The sequence below is a fragment of the Eupeodes corollae genome, chromosome 3 (genome assembly GCF_945859685.1).
Source record: "Eupeodes corollae chromosome 3, idEupCoro1.1, whole genome shotgun sequence".
NCBI lineage: Eukaryota > Metazoa > Arthropoda > Insecta > Diptera > Syrphidae > Eupeodes > Eupeodes corollae.
In genome coordinates, this window is record NC_079149.1 from 59,759,657 (window position 1) to 59,779,100 (window position 19,444).

The window sequence follows — 19,444 nt, forward strand, 5'->3', positions numbered from 1 at the left end:
GTGTTTTCTTTAGAAAAGTGTCCCTTAACCTGAACATAAGTAAATGCTAGTATTTTAAATCTCGATGAGATTTTTTAACAGATTTTGTATGACGCATAACTGCTAAAAATGCAATTTTCGTGTGCAGCAAATAAACGGTTTTTGAAGTTCTGAGATCTTAGTCTTTAAATTAGAGTGAGAGAGAATTTTTTTAAATATGAAAATCGCTTGTTTTTTAAAATTGGAAAAACGCTTATAAAATGGAAGCAGTTCTCTTTGCAGTAAGCAGTTCCTTTACATCAAGAATGTTACTTGTATCAATTTGCGTATCTTCGCCAAATGAAGTGGCAATTCGTTGCCATCTATCATACCAACAGTCTTTGTTCCCAATCGCTCCCCTGGAAAGCCTAAGACTTTAATAATATAATCCACTTGTAGCTTTATAGTGCTAGTAAATAACTTTGGTAAGCCAGTGTCTAAGTAGATCGCACAATTCGGAGTGTTGATTGGTAGGTTGAAGATTTTTTTGATGCAACTCCTCTGAAATTTTTCAATTTCCTCATACTGTTCCATTCCTCAAACATGGTATTTGGTAGACAAATAAATAAGGTTGTTCGTGAAAATATTTCGCCATATTAAGTCATAGTTTGTGATGTTTTTGCTTTAATGTCAAGATGCCTACTTAAATTCAGCCGCGGGTAGAGGCTCACTCAAAGATATTTATATTCGTATGTCACTTCCAAAATTCTTCCACTGTACTTCCAATTACTTTCAGCTTCAGTCCGATTGGATCGCGAAAAGATTAGTATTTTTCTTTATCTGTATTGCTTTGTAATCCCCATTTACAATTGTCCTAAATCCAGCCTGGAAGTCAGATAACATCTTTTTCTCTTCTACCCACTTTTCCAAACGGTTGTCAAGAACTCCGCATAATACCTTTGCGATGATATTCATTAAAGATAAACCTCTGTAGTAAGATACGTCATTTAGGGAACCTTTTTTATGTATTGGGAGAGTAACTGATTTTTTGAACGAGAAAGGTACTTCCGCATTCGTAAGAATTTTGTTAAAAAGGACAACAAGTTTCAACATAAAACTTTGAGATGAATCCTTAAAAATTCGTAAGGTACAACGTCTTCACCTTGTGCCTTGCTATTTTTAGCTTTTCGTAAAACTGCTTCTATCTCAAACAAAGATTTCTCGGTGTCCAATATTTCATCGGTGATGAAAGGTTCAGCATAAGTATAGACTAAGTTAGAGTTTGCTTCAAAAAGGTTCGAGAAATGAGAGGAAACATCAGCGGCGGATACACCTGTGCCAAATATATGTTGAATTTATCCATCGCAAGTTTCCAAAATTTCTTTGTATTTTTTGTTTTGCCAAGTGATTGTGGTTGTTCAGTTTCAAAACCAAGTTTCGTTACAACATAGCATAGACGTTTACATTGAGAATTCGATAGCATGTACCATTTACGAAATTGTTCATTGTCGGATCTCTTTAATGCTTTTAAAAGAGCAAATGATTTTTGTCTTCCTTCATTTTTGTTTGAACGCTTTCTTAACCTTATCACTTGATTTGTTAGCCGCTTTTCTTATGTCGATTTTCTGACTTGCTGATTTATTTTGTTATTATTCAGATAAAAAAAAATCAAAAATTAATTCTCCCCGACGGGGAATTGAACCCCGGTCTCCCGCGTGACAGGCGGGGATACTGAACACTATACTATCGAGGATATGAAAAACTTTGCAAATACTTTTTTTTCGAAATTTCAAATATGTTTTTTAGATGATGCTGTTCTGTTTTAAAATTGTCTCTAATATAAAAGAATACTGACTACATCAAAATATACATATATAAATGCTGAGTCAATTGTATTTCACTGTACGATTTATTGACAAAAACACGCATTAATACATACAAAAATATCTAATGGAGACGATTTTTTAAATTAAATAATGCCGTGAATAAGGCCTACTTTTAAAAATTGAGCTTATTGCACTTTACAAAAGTGAAATAAAACCAATTTTCAGCAATTGGTCTTATTGCACTTTGACAAAGTGAAATCTGGCTTAATTATTTTGAGAAATAAGACCAACTTCTTTTTCTTGTGAGGTATTCAAGGGGAGACATGCTGCCATGTCAGTGGTTAGTTTTTTGAATTTTAGGGATCCTTCATTTTGAATTTTCATTTTTTTAATTTTAATGTTGAGGCTTTTATTAATCTTCATAAGAATGCTATGTTGTAAGGTAATGCTGGTTGATTTGAAGTAGACTAAGGGTTAGGTAAGTATTTACTGAGAGTTCAAAAAATGAATAAAATAAAATAAAGTAAAATAATTTTGTCTTCAAAGATATACATGCCATTTGATTTGTCAAAAATACCCGAACGATTCATATCAAGGCACAACTCATCCTAGGACATTTCATCACGGAAATGAAAAATACTTGTAAGCATACGTAACGAGAACAATTGTTTGTGTATTCAACTAGTTCGATCAAAGCTTTTCCTTTGAAAAGCTTTATTTTACTTTCATATAAGAAGAACCAGGATGGAAAATAAATTATCTGCAGATAAGAAAGAGACAGAACGTGTATGTTTAAATTGTAAAGCGATTAGCGTTCTTAGCTCTATGCAGATAGAAAGAAAAAGACATGTTTATAATAATAAATGAATGTTATTGGTGGTAGAAGGTGCTTACTACAATCCAATCACATTCCTTCTTTCCTACAAGTTTTCAGCGCAAACATGGAGTTATTACGTGCAGTTAATTTTTTTTGATAAAGTTTAAAAGAACAAGCATACGAAAAAGTACAAGAACTTGCTATTCATGTGTTGTTTACATTCCAGCTCTTGTATATTATACAGGTATAATGTATAAATATACGTTGAACAAGTGATTCTAATAGAAAATACGTTATACCCTTTCTGGCCCGTTTCTTTAACTTGTGCGAGTACTTAGTATTTTTTTATTTATATCGGAGAAGGCAATTTGTGTGAAACAACCTTATTCTTAAAAAATAATATTTTAAAATCATAAACACAAAGGTAATAAGATAATACTTCATGATAAAGACTTTAAAATAAATTGTTGATTAAACATATCATATTCGTTAATCCGATGCATTGGCGCTACACGGCAATCCTTGGTCATGTCATTTTATGAATCAAAAAACCCTTGATTTTTCAAAAAAAAAATGAAAATCGTTAGAGCGGCTTTTTTTAAAATAAATTTAGAAAAAAAATTCATTATTTTTTTTTTAAATCCAAACAGTACAAAATTGCTTTTGATAATCAAATATTGTTAAGACAATATAAGAAGTTATTTAACCTTAACTGCCAAGTTTAAACTCAATCGACCCAATGGTTAAGGCTGTTGGATGAAGGATGAAATCGTGGAATCCACTTTTTTCGACTTGTCTACTTCACGAATGCAAAACTTTCCATATAATTCCTATACGTCGCAAGTAAAAAGTAGCTATTTTATTTTAAGGTTTTCTCAAGAACTTATCAACCGATTTCAAGTTGAATTTCTCTTATACTGTCTCAATAATATTTGATAATCAAAAATGTTATTGTTTTCATTTTTGATCTAAAAAAATATATTAAAAATAACAATTCGGTACATGTATTAAAAACAGGTCTTTATTAACTTCCCATAGAAAGTATTGTAATGGTTCCGATTTGTCAAATTGAAATTTTTGACATTTCTCGACGTTTCTAGGTCCCTAGAGTCAAAATAAAAGATGGGACGTTATCAGTGTCGGTTGTATCCCACCAACTTTTTCTTATTTGACACGATTTTCCTTTTTAACGTCATCAATAAATTCGAAAAAAAATTTGTTTCAAAATCACAGCAGGTACTTTTGTTTTCTTCTTTGTATTGTTTATTTAAAAAACGATTCTGTGATATATTTTCAAAATATTCTCTTTAAAATTGTTTTGCTATGAAATTATGTTTATTTATTTTCATTATTTAGCAATTGACTTTTAAAAAATTTTGAGTAAGTCCATTACGTTGCCCATTCAGCTCCAAAAATTGCATTTTCCCCCAAGTGAGGCCGCAAACCCTCAATGCGTTTCTGGTGAATTGACATTAGAACCGTTTGTGATTTGTGATTGATAAACAAACTATTTTACTTTCCTTCTAATGGTCCTCATAACTCAATTTCTATCACTTTTCGCTTTCTAAAAATAACACAAAGTTGTTCCTCTTAAGTTCTTCGAAAGAAAACGTATCCTCATTCAGAAAACTACTGTAACATTTATTTGCATCTGCAAAAAGTTCAATTACCTAAGTAGCTCACGTTTGATTTATCAAAACATTTTATAGGCTTATGTTCCAATAAAATACAAAATAAAATAGAGATTTTTTATGATGTGTGGGTGTGCTTTGATTATTGGAAAGTTTATGTCAACTACTCGAAGATAATAAATAATTCAGACTTCATAATATGAGAGACACAAAAATTTACATCATGAACAAATCTTGTTTAAAAAAGAAATCTTTTACTGGAAGGCATTAACTTTTTTTGCTATCAGAACTTAAGTTTAAACACTGTCCTCCTGTAAGTCTTTGAATTGTAATTTGCCATAGAACACTTAAAAAAGTTAATAAACTCTTTGTTGGTATGACAATTTCTTTGATATTTGATCAAAATTGTAAAAATATTTTTTTTTCTAGAAAATTGTAAGACCGTATCATATTTTTGAGAAATTTAAGGAATTTTCAAAGGTAATGTTGCCATTTTGATGTAGAGTCTTAATCCCACTTAAATATTTCAATCGTAAAAACCTCACTCCTAGAAATGCCAACAGTGTACAGAGATTCATTCCTTTGCCGTACTACGTGAATGTGAAATACTTTACCAGACTTTGTCTTTACCGGTCAGTGCATTATTAAAGTATTCAAACCCTCTATTCCTTTCCAAATGCTCGTGCTGTGTCTTGCGTGAGCGCTCATCATAAAAATATACTCATTTTCATTTCAAATGCAAATGAGGCTTCTCAATATTCTTTTAACCTTGTTCTATAAAACAATAAGCTGATAAAATTAGTTTAATAGTTTATGAGAACATAATTAATTGAATAATAAGCTTAGTTTTTAACTTCTCCCAATTTAAATATAAGAAATATCAACACAAAATAACAAAACCAAATAAAATAATAACATTCACTTTTAAAATAAAATATGCTAAATATATTTTAACAAAATTTAAATTTAATTTAATACCTTCTCCTCTGAGTTTACCAACCAACTAAAAATCTCAGCTTACGTAATATAATTCTCAGATGTTTACAAATTGGTATCGATGTTTTTGTTTGCATATTTTATATTTTGAATTTATTATTTAAAAACCAAGACAATGTAAATACACATAAATATTAATAAATTTAAGCTATAATTAATGGGGCTAATTCAATTCAAAACAATATAAAAACATCATCCAAAAGTTTTTGGCTGGATTAAAATCGAATCATGTGAATTTGATTACCACATCAATAAAAATAAATCTCAAATTATAGCCTCAAGGAAACTATATGGCATCGGCTTTATGTGTTTTTGATCAATCGCTGATATCACTTTCAGTCGTTGTTGCACTGATGTCAATCAAACAAAAATAAAAACAAAAAACAAAAAAACAAACAATCAAATAAAACAAGAAATTACAACAAGAACCATCAGAGAGGAAGTTGATGATTAAGCATCCAAAAAACTACCGAAATGGCACGTTCGGCATTGATGTCGTTGACTTCTTGAGATGCTCACTTATTTTTCGGTTTCTTCATCATCCATAAGCGATACTATAGCCGAGTCGATGGTTGGAGTTGGATACTTTCAGATACATTTTGATTGTGATTTTTTTTTTGTATAGAGAAGGTTTGAATGTTAATTAAATAAATTCAGTCGGAAGAACTTTTGTGAAGTGAGGTACATATGTAATTAAGTTGTCAATAATAAGGTATTTTTTTGTTGAGAAAAATTAATTGAGTTTAATAGGTCAGAAAATGTCTTAGTAAAAATCCAAAATTAATGTACTTTTCGTATTTTTTTGCTGTTGTTTAATTCAAAATGTTCTGATTTGGTACAAAAAAGTACCGTTAAAGAAAGTGAAGCTATTATATTGTAGGCCATGTTAGTTTAACTTATTCTTTAAAATTTCTAAAATTATGTGGCTTATGAGTGTTTTACTCACTTATCCTCCCTGAAAACCAAAAAATAAACGCTAAAGTTAAAAACGAGCGAAAAACCAATTTATTAGCTGAATTTAGATAAATTTGTTGGTTTTCGTGTTGGGTTGAAAAAGTTGTCAGTTTAAGTATTCTTCAAAATTTTAAAATTACCAACAATATTTTTCATATAAAGAAATAGTTCGGTTTTGAAAATCTAGTTCCATTAAATAGATTTTTAGTCGAAAAAAAAACTGTTTACCAATTTTAGTAGTATTTCTTAAATTTTTAAAAATTGGACGAATAAAATTAATTTGTCAAATGTCAAAAACTGAACATCAATTTTTACCAAATTTGCGTACTATCAAAAACTGAACATCAATTTTTACCAAATATGCGTACTTTTTTGTAGATTTTATTTTTGCATGCAAAAACGGACTGTTGGATTTTTATAAAAAAATTACTGAATATCGAAAACAATATATTCTGTGAAATAAAAAAAGGTTGTATTCAATATTTTTAATTTTTGAAAAGCTATTTGAGTCGAAAATTAATTTTTAATAAGTTTTATTTTTTGTAAGAGAACTATCAAATTGATTTTTTTTAAAATTTTGCTGAATGATAACAACAATATTTTTTTAAATATGAAAGTAGTTTAAAGCCAATATCTCAAAGTGTTTAAAGGTATTTGAGTTGAAAATCAATTTTTACAAACTTTTATTAATTTTTTTGTTTAGGTTTTTATTTTTTGTAAAAACAACTGTACATTCAGTATTTCTCAAAATTTTTCCAAACGTTGAAAACAATATTTTTTATAAGTAAAAATAAGTTGAAAGCCATAATCTTCCAGATGATAAAAACGTTATTTTTCGTTGCACAAAATTGTTTTGGTGACAAAATCATTTTGTATCATTTAATAAAAATCGTTAATTATATTTTTTTCAAAAAAATATACTTGTTTAGTATCACATTATATTATATTATATAAAATGTAATTCAAGTCTTTAAAGTTTTTGGTTCGAAAGATATTTAAGGTTAACCAAAATGGTCAACTTTTTTTTAAACTGCTATGGTAAATTAAAACACCCACGCAATTTTCTTGAGAGCCTTCTGGTTCTTGAACTATGGAAGACGAAAAAAACTTGGCGAACGCGCGGACGCACGGACATACAGACGTACGAACGTATGTACGTACACATGCACACACAGATATCTTTCTAAAAATCTTTTATTTCGACTCTAAGGACCTTGAAACGTCGAGGAATGTCAAAATTTTCAATTTGTGTTCGAACCTATTACAATAACTTCCTATGGGAAATTAAAAAAGGGGCTGTGATGCGACCCACGCTGATATTTTGTATCTGTTTTTATCTAAAACTTCAATAAAATATTAGTAACAATATTTTATGTGAGTTAAAAAGAGTTGAAGTCAGTGTTCTTCTGTGTTCTATAATACTTAAATCGAAAACATTTAACTATCCGTTTTTTATTGTTTTTGTGGGTTTTCGTGCTTTGTATTTAATATTTTGAATAGAATTTTTGGTAAAAAATTTACCAAAAGTCAGCAGCAATATTTTGCATATAATAAAATAAGTTTGATTAAAAAATCTGTGTTTTAGCCGGAAACCATGTTTTTTTTGGAAGTAGTTTTAGAAAGTTCTATTTTTTATATGAATTGGATTCGGTGTTTGAATTTTTATAGACCATTTCGTTAAAAAACACTTTCCTTTGATAAAAACAAAATTTAGCACAGAATGAAATTATTTTAAAATAAATTCATTTTCAATTCATTCATTCAATTTTTAACCCACTTTTTATTTTTACAATACCAGTAAAAAAAAAATGTTTTAATGTTGGTTAACCAAAAATATCCAGAAAAAACGTAAACGTTAAGGACCGGCTCATGGAAATTACTAATGAGAAAAAACTATACAAATATTTATATGTTAATGCTCTCTGTCCATTTTTAGACCGATATTTAACTGGTTTTATAACTTGGCAAAACTAAAGCCGATTAATCTTGATTTTTTTGTTTATTAAAACAAGAAAAATATAATTTTCTTTCAATCTTACATGTTTTATCTATTAACATATTAGCGGTTTTGCTACAATTAAATATCGAAAGTATTATTTTGCCTTGTTGAAATGAATGGCTTTCGTCTGCGGCGGCGGTCGTTATGGGCCACCCCATATATATATAGTCTAACTTCTGAGTTTGTCATCAAGATCTCTTATCGAATATGCTTGCTTTTAGTATTAATAAATGCTGGTGTGCCCCAGGGCTCCGTTTTGTCTCCGACACTCTTCCTTATTTTATAAATGGTCTTTTGTCTGAATCTTCTAACCCACTAAATTGTTTCGCGGATGATAGTGCCCTCAGCTTTTCATATTCGCTTTAAGATAATCATCCTTGTTCTCCGGATGTGGACTACCAACAGAATCGTATGATAAGTTTATTCAATTCTGATCTCGATAGCATTGCCCAATGGTCAATCAAAAACAGAATTTTATGCTTCGAAAACTCAATTCAGTCTACTTTCGCAAAAGCGTAACCCTCTCCCAATGCCACTATCCTTTAGTGGTACTTGCATCGGGGATACTGAACAGCTTTCAGTCCCAGGTATGTGCATTACAAACCACTTGTTGTGGAGTGATCACATATTTGAATTCACCAAAATTGCTGGTAAGTGTTTAGGTTTCCTCCGAAGAAGTTTCTTACGCCTATATTCATCCGAAACTCTAGTACAATTCCAGTAACTGGGCAGGTTCTCCTATCACCCACTTGTGTCTCTTAAACAGAATTCAAAAGAGAGCTCTAAAAATGAGAGGTGACTGTTGTCTTACTGAAACTTTTGTATCTCTCGACCACCGTTGGCAAGGTTTCAAGCCTATCATTATTTTATCGCTACTTTCATAAAAAATGCACTGATGAAAAACCCAGTCGCATTTCTCCTCTCAAACAATTCAACCGTATTACCCCTTTTTCTATTAATGCTCATCAGTTTACCATGGAGCCCTATTTCGGATGTACTGTAAACTACAGAGATTCTTTCTTTAGTCTCACTACACGAATGTGGAATGCTTTACCAGACTCAATATTTCCCTCTCATTACAATGTGCAGACATTCAAAACCCGTGTGCGTCGGTATCTCCTTTCTTATCATATCCTCCTTTCCTAATTGCTCGAAATGTGTTCCATCATTATAAGGGTATTCATATTCATAATGCCTAATATGCATGATATACAAAAAAAACTTGATTTAAAGGCCTAGAGCCATTCTTTCAACCATAATAACGTTCCCTCAATTTGATATGGAGAAATATTTTGCAACGATCCAATTTCCAGAACGTCATCAATCATGAACATGCATTAACTTGTAAACATTTGTTGACATTATGGTTTGACAACAGTAGTTTAGTGTATTTCAAAGACCAGTTTGGCATCAAGCTCTCTTATCGAACATGCGTGCATTTGGTTTTGATGAATCCCTTCTTCGGTGGGTTAGAAATTACCTTTCGGACTGTTCAATTCAAATATTATTGGACGGTTCAAATCTGATATCCACAAAATAAATGCTGGTGTGCCCTCCGTTTTGTCTCCGACGCTTTTCCTTATTTTATAAATGATCTCTTGCCTGAATCTTCTAACCCACTTAATTGTTTCGCGAATGACAATACCCTCAGTTTTTATATTCTCATCCTTGTCCTTCAGATGTCGAACTTCAACGGCAGCGTATGATAAGCTCATTAAATTCTGATCTCGACAGCTTTGTACAATGGGGAATCAAAAACCGTGTAGAATTTAATGCTTCAAAAACTCAATGCTGTCTTCTGTCGTTAAAGCGTAACCCACACCCTATGCCGCTATCCATTAGGAGCTCTTCCATCCAGCAAACTTATCAACTTTCAGTACTCGGTATGTATATCACAGATCACTTCTTATGGAATGATCACATATTCGATATTGCCAAAAATGCTGCTAGGTGCTTAAAATTTCTCCGACGGTGCAAGAAATTTGTCACCCCTTCTGATCTGCCTGTAATTTACAAAACCTTCATTCGTCCAAAACTTGAATATACCTCTCATATTTAGGCAGGTGCCCCTAAAACAAGTTTAAGTATTTTGAACAGGATCCAAAAAGAGCTTTGAAAATGATAGGCGATAAAACTAACCGAAACAATTACGTCACTTGAACACCACCCCATTGTTTCATGCCTTTCGTTGTTCTACCGATATTTTTATAAACAGTGTTCTTTCGAATTATCCAGTTGCATTCCCCCCTCAAAAAATTCAGCCGGAATACTCGTACTTCTAGGAATGCACATTAGTTTAACCTTGAGCTCAATTTCGGACATTCTGTCAAGAATAGAGATTCTTTTTTTAACCGCACATCGAGAATGTGGAATGCTTTACTTAGCTCTGTTTTTCCCTATCATTTTGATATTCAAATTTTTAAGACCAATATGCATCGGTATCTCCTCTTTAATCCTTCCCTACTTAAAATTAAACATGTTAAGGGTATTAATAATCCCTTGAGTGCCCGTTTATCATTAAAAAAATATAATCTCCACCAAAATCTTTAAATTATCTTCAGTTTTTCAATTGTGCACCAAAATTCAATAAATTATACCAAATTATACACCAGTGTGCTACTTAAGAAACATTTTGTTAAAGTTGTAGACAAATCGACAGACGATATGGAAAACTATTGGAGTTCCCATCCCGGACTCTATTTTTTAAGCTTTTAGAAAAATTGGCAACTCTTAAGATTGCTAGTAATGTTGAACTGGCATAAAAGAAGAAGTATGATATATTTTTTTAAATATTTTTAATGCAATAAATTTCACTACCCACAATCCTATGTACAAATTACATGTACAAATAATGTTAAACATATTATTTATATATTTTTAAAATTTGAATTCCAAAATAAATTGTTTTATTTTAATTAATTTACTTTTCAAAAACAAATATTTAAACATCATCATTCAAATCCAAATATAATGCATTATCCATTCTTGTTTTTTTATTATTAAAATGCTTTCAAAACATCCTCAGTTTGTATTTTGTTCATTAATTTAAAAAAATACTACTTCTTTTCTGAATGTATTTATATGCAACTAAATAGTTATTATGAATTTTTTTTTGTTAATTAATCTTATCAAGGTTAACAGTACCTAGAATTTCATTGCGAAACTGATGGTTTTAATGTCATTGTGTTGATTTTAGATTTAATGGAGGTTGTAGGTAAGGTACGTCATTTCCATTTTCTAATAACAAATACAATACATCACAAAATTTAATAAAATGTTACTTTAATTGATATTGACGTGATATTGTTTGCATATACATCAAACACTTAAACATAAGAATGTCGAAAATTAACAAAAAGTTATTTAACATGTGTTTTTAACTTCCCATAGGAAGTTATTGTAATGGGTCAGATTTGTCAAATTGGAAATTTCGACATTTCTGTACGTTTCAAGGTCCCTAGAGTCGAAATAAAAGATTTTTAGAAAGATGTCTGAGAGTGCGTGTGAACACTGTACGTACGTTCGTACGTCCTTACGTCCGTACATCTGTACGTTCGCTACGTTTTTTCGTTGTCTATAGCTCACTTCAAATAAATTTTGTTATATAGATAATAGTACAGAAAGATGCAGAAAGGGCTCTCAAGAAAATTGCGTGGGTGAATTTTTTACCAAAGCAGTTTAATAAAGGTGAACATTTTGGTGGAACCTAAAAATCTTTCGAACGAAAAACGCTAGAGACTTGAATTAAATTTTATATAACATATTTAACGTGATACTTAACAAGTATATTTTTTGATCGCGTTGAAACCTCTTTTTCCAATTGCATTTTGAATAGCATTTGCAAAATTTGAACTCTGTCAGTAAACCTACTTGCTACTTAACAATCGAGTAAAGATTTGATAGTTCCTTCGTAAGGTTCGTTCGTTAAAATTCCAACAATTTTAAAAATGATCAACAACATTTCTAAAAACATGAACATCTCTTAAATGTAGAATCTAAACATGTAATGTTGACTAAAGACGAAACATTAATACTGAAAATTTAGATTTTATTCAGTGTACTTAAGGTTATTTCAACTAAAAGGTTAACACCTGCATCCAAGGCTACTAACAAATACATTATATACACAACACCGATGTATCTTTCGACAAAATTTCAGGAAGCACCGATAAAGTTTTACTCTAAACAATTTATTTATGTATATTTGAGAGTAAGAGAATATATAAAAACATCGATTAACACTTTACGGCATAACATAAAAGTTTTAAAACGAGCTTTAACTTTTACTCACCAGATATGATAATTAAAGAGTTGATAAATTTAAAATAATTTATGATAAAACTAAACACAATTTAAAAAACCTTCAAGGAACTTTCTTCAACTTTTTAAAGCGATGAATGTCTATTAAATTATTTGTAAATTTTTTTTAAATTAAATTGCTTATTCACTTAAGTACGAATACGTTGCATAAAATTCCAAAAAAGATAATAATTATCTTGTACTATCTTTTGTACTTTCTATAGGAAATTGAAATATGGTTGCCAAACGAAACCGACATTGCATTGCATCAAACAATTTTCCTAAGCTGGGATAATAGAGGTTTTTTCTTTTTCTTATGAACTTGTACTGTACGTAGCGAAATTATAATTTTCTTCTGACACACAAATCACAGAAATGGCCAGAAAAAAAATCATTTTATTCAATTTCGCCATCATGACTTGGGGTTTTGCAGATTCACTACCGTCAATGCCGCTGCCGGCCGCCAGTGCGGTGTGTCAATCAAAAAAGAAAAATATGCCATCAACCTGTTAAAGGAAGATTGTGTACACTCCGATTCAGTATTCATGATCCTTAAAGTTTTTCGAGAGATATGTTGGAAATATTTTATGCTCATAAAATAACAGATTCTTAGTAGCTTCACGATAAAACCCCTACAAGTAAAAAACTATGTATGAGGCCATTTTGTTTATAGAATCATGAAAAGCCAACAAATTGCACTTTTCACGACGAACATGAGACTGTGACTGATACTTAGTTATAAGACAATAAAGCCACAACTGAGTACAGGTCTTAGGTTTTGTTTCCTCATCGTGCCCAACCGTTTCAGAAATGTGAAATAAATAAATTTTAATATTGAAAGTCGCAATATTTATTACTTTGGTCCCACTTAAGAGATTATGACGATTTTAAACACATTGGATTTGGATCCAAAAGGGGAGACCAATTTCTCGCACCACAAACAAATCCTGAACCACTCATCAGTATTCAGTAATAAGATCGATGGGATTTCGGCTTCTTAAGGTTTTGGAATTTTGGGATTTTTGATTTTCGGAGTTTTGGAATTTCGGGATATTGGCTTTTCAAGATTTTTTAATTTCGGCATTTTGGATTTTCGAGATTTTATGTTTTAGGGATTTCTGGTTTTGGGAATATATCCAGAACCCCAGATGTGTTCCATGGATTAGAAAATGCAGGCAAGGGATATATTATAAAGAGAATAGGAAATAGAAAGAAGCCCAGATTAACAACATTATTTATTTTTTTGAGTTTCAGACTTGAAACCATCACGACTTGTATTGAACCATTAGCAATGTAATTTCTAACAAAAGCGGATCCAGAGAGGCTGTAGGTGTCATGAACACAGCACCCCCTGGGAGATTAATTTGTTTTCATTTTCGCAGGAATTCCCTTGAATTCAAAACTTATCGTATTGTGTTGATGGATAAGACCCCTCTTGTATTTTTAATTATTTATTTTTGTGTAAAAAATAAAATTTTATATGAAAATAAAATTTGTATTTTACTGCTTAAACTTTGTTGCTAAAAATTCTACTTTAAACTGAGGACTGGACTGGAACTCCAGCCCTATTTCAATCGTTCAAAACAGAAAAATTACGATCCAGTGGCGGGTCATATGAGCCATAAATCTTACACAATATTCACCACAAAGCGGTTGGCTGTGAAAAATGACTAAATCTTTGTTTTAAGAATTGGGCAAATTTTAAGCAATGCTTTAAATTATTTTCATAAGCTCTTTTCTGAGAGAAAGTGCAAATATTCAGGTTCAAAAGAAGTTGCCTTAAATAAAATATATCTTTAAATTTCTGAAACTCGTCTCCAAAGCATTCTTAGAGTATTTTTTCTTTCAAAATTGATTTTCTATAAAATGCAAAAACTTTAAAGATCTTAAAAAATTAAAGAAGTCTACTTTTTGAAGTAAAGTTTTGCATCCCTACCAAACTCGTCCGTTTGTTTAGAATGACCATGGACCAGCGCTGAGATCAAACGAAGAATAACTCTTGCTAACCGCCGTTGCTTTGAACTGAGTAACAATTGATGGGCAAAGCCCTCTCTCGAGCGACCATAGTGTCACTATATAAGACCCTTATCATCCCTGTCCTGCTAAACGGTGCAGAAGCATGGACTATGACAAAATCGGATGAAAGCACCTTGGGTCGTTTTGAGAGAAAAGTTCTTCGTGTGAGAAGAAGATGGAACGACGAGCTGTACGGGCTGTACAGCGACGTAGACTTAGCCAGAAGGGTAAAAGTCCAAAGACTAAAATGGATGGGTCACGTAGAGCGTATGGAAACCAATGCTCCAGTTCGGAAAGTCTTCGAATCCACACAGGACAGCGCAATAGTAAATTCAAGAACCAAACTTTTTTCTCTCTACAATTTGTAAGTTTTTTTTGGACTCCTTTAAGATCAAAATATTTTTGCCAAACACGTCCGTTTGTGCAGAATGACCATGGACCAGCGCTGAGATCAAACGAAGAATAACTCTTGATAATCGCCGTTTTTCGGGCGAAGTAACAATTGATGGGCAAAGCCCTCTCTCGAGCGACCATAGTGTCACTATATAAGACCCTCATCATCCCCGTTCTGCTAAACGGTGCAGAAGCATGGACTCTGACAAAATCGGATGAAAGCACCTTGGGTCGTTTTGAGAGAAAAGTTCTTCGTGTGAGAAGAAGATGGAACGACGAGCTGTACGGGCTGTACAGCGACGTAGACTTAGTCAGAAGGGTAAAGGTCCAACGACTAAGATGGCGGGGTTCCGTAGAGCGCATGGAAACCAATACTCCAGTCCGGAAAGTCTTCGAATCCACACCCACAGGACAGCGCAAAGGTAAATTCAAGAACCAAGCTTTTTTCTCTCTACAATCTGTAAGTTTTTTTTGGACTCCTTTAAGATCAAAATATTTTCAAAAGGCTCACGCAAAATAGTATTTTTTTAGAATTTGTCTTCTACCATTAGCTCCTACATCTACAATAAGGCAGAATAATAACGGTCTTAGTAATAGACTCCTGAAGCTCTTTAATGGGGCATATTAAGAAAACTATTTTATTATTGGAATGCTTTTATGTGTAGGCAGTAGTCCAAATTAAATAGTTAGACCATATCTTGCTGGACAACAGGTGTGAAAACAATCTTATAATTTAAATATGTAAAAGTTAGGTTAAGATACACATTATGTTATTTAAATATTGTCAGCCTGTGCTCAGAAACTCATCTTTATGTTTAGTGTGTGAACCACCCCTCCCCCTCCCCCCTCCTGATTTAAAGTCTGTAAACACCCTGAGTTTTAAGATATTCATAAACACCTAAAGGACACTTTTTCTAGCAGAGGGAGCTTGCTGATTAATACTGTTAAACGCTTTTGAAATATCAGTTGAAATAATCTTTCTTTCTCCAAAATTATGTACGAATTTTTTAACTGTTCAGTTAAATAAAACACCATTGCTAGTCATTTCATTTTTCTAGAATATTTATTGTTGATGATTTGATGATTGTTCAGCGTTTCCACTTTGGAAAGGGCTAAGTTTTTTAAAAATTCAGCTGTGTTTTTTTTTTCTTTTTTATTAGAGTTAGCAACATTTTCAACGTTTAAATAAAATGAAAATATACTGGTCAATTTATTATGCAATTCAAAATAGTAATTGTCCTATTTTTAATTTTTTAATTTAAATGTTTCTAATTTAAATGTATTTGGCATCTTAAATTTATACAAAAAATTTGTTAAAATTATCCGATACCTAAAAATAACTAACAACTCTAAAACTATGTTTTTTTTTAAACTAGCACAATCGAATGTTATGGACTGTGTATGGATGTGTATTAAAAGATGCCAAAGGAAATAAGTTTGCAATAAAAAAGTAATAAATGGACAGTTAAAGATCTTGAGATGGAAAGTACGGGAACACATAAATTTGTTATTTTTATTATTGACCAAGTACTTTTTAAGAATCAAGAATTATTATTTATACGTTTCTTTTAACAGGTTTAAATGAATATATGACTGAAGTTAGATAAATGCGTACATGATATGATGAAGATGATGTAGCAAACATAAAATTAGAACTCGAGTTTCTATAAGAATACATGTTTTGAGAAATTTATATTTGATTGACGGTTACGTACATTAATAGTATAGGTCTTCAATAAAGTATGGAACACATCGAACATTATGGGAAAACCCACTTGATATAATTGAATTAAAACATTTTTTTTGTTGAATTTTTGCAATTTCGCTTATTGTAATATTTTGGTACTTTCTCCAAGAGACAGGTCTTGGTGTAGTTTTCGATTTCCTTTGAAACTACACGTTCATGCTAGAATGAGGTTACAGGTACAATTATTTACCTGGTCTATTTAGATCTGAATTTCACTAATATTTTGCTTCATTTAAAAAAAAAGGCTGAAACTTGCACTAAAAAAAACTTTCTATGAGTACCCTTAAAAATGTTGAATTTTTGAATTAACTTCTAAAAGTATGAAGATAGAATAATTTTTTGTTCGTAAGATATCCGAACTTTTTCAAGAGTCGTGCATCTCGTGATATTATTGCCTCTAAGACAATGTAAACGAGTTGTAATTTTTAAGATTCCTTGCTCGGAAAAATATAATCCGAACGTGCAAAGCTACGTACACACTCGCTTAAACCGATGTTTATATAATGTATTATCTCAATTATCTTTTCAAAAATTAAATATATTAGGTTCAAGTTAATTCATTTAATGCATACTAGCAGAATAATTAACTCAAAACTGGGCAACTCTTCTGGTAGACGATTCGTTAGTAGAGGGACACCGCAAGGTGGTGTTCTATCCCCTCTCCTCTGGAACCTGGTGGTGAATGAAATCCTAACTGGTCTGGATGCGTAGTGTTTCAGAGTGATTGCATATGCGGACGAACGTTGCTATAGCAGTTTCAGGAAAGCATCTTAACATCATAAAAGAACCCTTACAAACCTTACTTTGGGCTGATCGGTGTGGACTAGGTGTTAACCCACACAAAACCGATTTGGTCTTATTTTCGAGGAGATACAAAATTCCATTTGTCAACTCTCCCTATATTAAAGGAATCCAACTAAAATTCTCAGACGAGGCTTAATACCTGGGTCTTGTCTTAGATAAAAAACGAAATTTTAAACGCAACATACAGGAAAGAGTCAAAAAAGCTACTGTAGATCTCTTTTCTTGCAAAAAAGCTATTGGTAAAAAATGAGCTTTACAACCCAGAATCATGCATTGGCTGTACACATCGGTAGTCAGACCGATTTTAATGTACGGTGTGGCAGTATGGTGGACGCTTTAGAGAAAAGTATAAACAAGGATAAGCTAAATGAAGTCCAACGTTCAGCTTGCCTATGTACCGCTTGACATATTTAGCAAACAAATAGCTGCAAGTTCTGCTATTCGTCTCAAAGCTTCGTCGCAGTGGACTAACAACAACATTGGCCAGTCCGTAATTCTAAGGTATTTAGAATCAATTCCAAAGCACACAGACTGCATCATCCCCCAACTGCAATTCGACAGAAACTTCCAGATTTCTATACCTCCCAGATCTTTTTGGGAGGATAGGACATTCTTGGAGGATGAGTCAATCCAATTTTTTAGATGGGTCAAAAACTAAAGAAGGGGTTGATGGAGGTGTATACTGTATACTCTCAACGACTGAAAATAAGTCTCTTATTTCGCCTTCCCAATCACTATAGAGAGTTCCAGTCGGAAGTTTTGGCGATAAAGGAAGTCTTGTAGTGGCTTAAAGAAAACGTGATATCAACATCTGATATCCGTATTTTCTCAGATAGCCACTCCGCTATCAAATCTCTGGACTCTGTCTCTACAAACTCTATAACAGTCCATAACTGTCGATCATCTCTAATGGAGATGGCGCAACAGTCTTATATTCACCTTTGCTGGGTGCCGGGCCATAGAGGCATTATAGGTAACTGTAAGGCAGATGAACTCGCCAGGAACGGTACAGTACAGCCCATCCTACCACGTTTGGCAAGTACTGGCATACCAATCACTACTTGTAAACTGCTACTAATGCAAGACGCTGTGAGGAGGGCAGGCACCAGGTGGACCAACATCACCACGTGTCAAGCCACAAAAAACATCTGGCCAACACTGGATTTAAAACGTTCAAGGTGCTTGCTCTCTCTAAGCAGATCGCATATAAGCTCGATAATAGGTGTCATAACCGGACACTGTCTAATAGGAAAGCACGCCACGAGACCAGGCGCATTCTCAAATGACTTTTGCAGAAGCTGTATGGAGGAGGAAACGGTTCTTCATCTTCTCTGCACATGCCCTGCTCTGGCTCAAAAACGCAAGAATTACCTAAGATTACCTTTAACGATCCAAACGATTTAAAGCATATTGGAATAATAGAAAATATTGACCAATTAATTTCATTCATCCAATTTGTATTTGTTTATATAAGAAATAAAAACTTTAATGAAATGGTAAATGGTTTTCGAATAAAAATATCGTAAGCCAAAATTGATTTTGAAATCAAATTCTTTTATCATATGCAAAATATTGTTATTAGTTTTACAATTTTCAAGTTTTAATCAACTAACAACTTTTTTAACAAAACTCCAAAGCCTACAAACCTTTTAAGCAAGACAAATCGACAGAAGGGATGGGAAGTTATCAGTGTAGGTCGCATCTCAGCCCCTTTTTGTCAAAATGTTATTAGTTTGATATAAAGTCACAATATATAATGTACAATTTAAATAAAGTCGCTAACACTTTACTGGTTCGTGGAATATTTTGGGTTAGCCAAATTTAAATTGCTATGATAAGAAAACCACCCAATCAATTTTTTTGAGAGTCTTTTCTGCATCTTTCTGTGTTATTATCGTTATAACATAATGTATCAGTCCGATTATAATAATTTATTAAGGGAAGTTAAAAAAAACTGAAAGAATTTTCAGTGTATTTTGATAATATTATCTGTCAAATAAAATG

At 32.1% G+C, this 19,444-nt stretch overlaps 1 protein-coding gene and 1 non-coding gene across 2 annotated transcripts in view; one reads left to right on the top strand and one right to left on the bottom strand.

Moving 5' to 3' along the window:
• The window catches only part of LOC129950497 (titin), a 164,305-nt gene that overhangs the window by 10,154 nt on the left and 134,707 nt on the right, over positions 1 to 19,444 (top strand). The window lies entirely within an intron of this gene.
• On the bottom strand, positions 1,640 to 1,711 carry Trnad-guc (transfer RNA aspartic acid (anticodon GUC)). The gene has a single exon. It is a non-coding gene; the product is annotated as a tRNA-Asp (tRNA).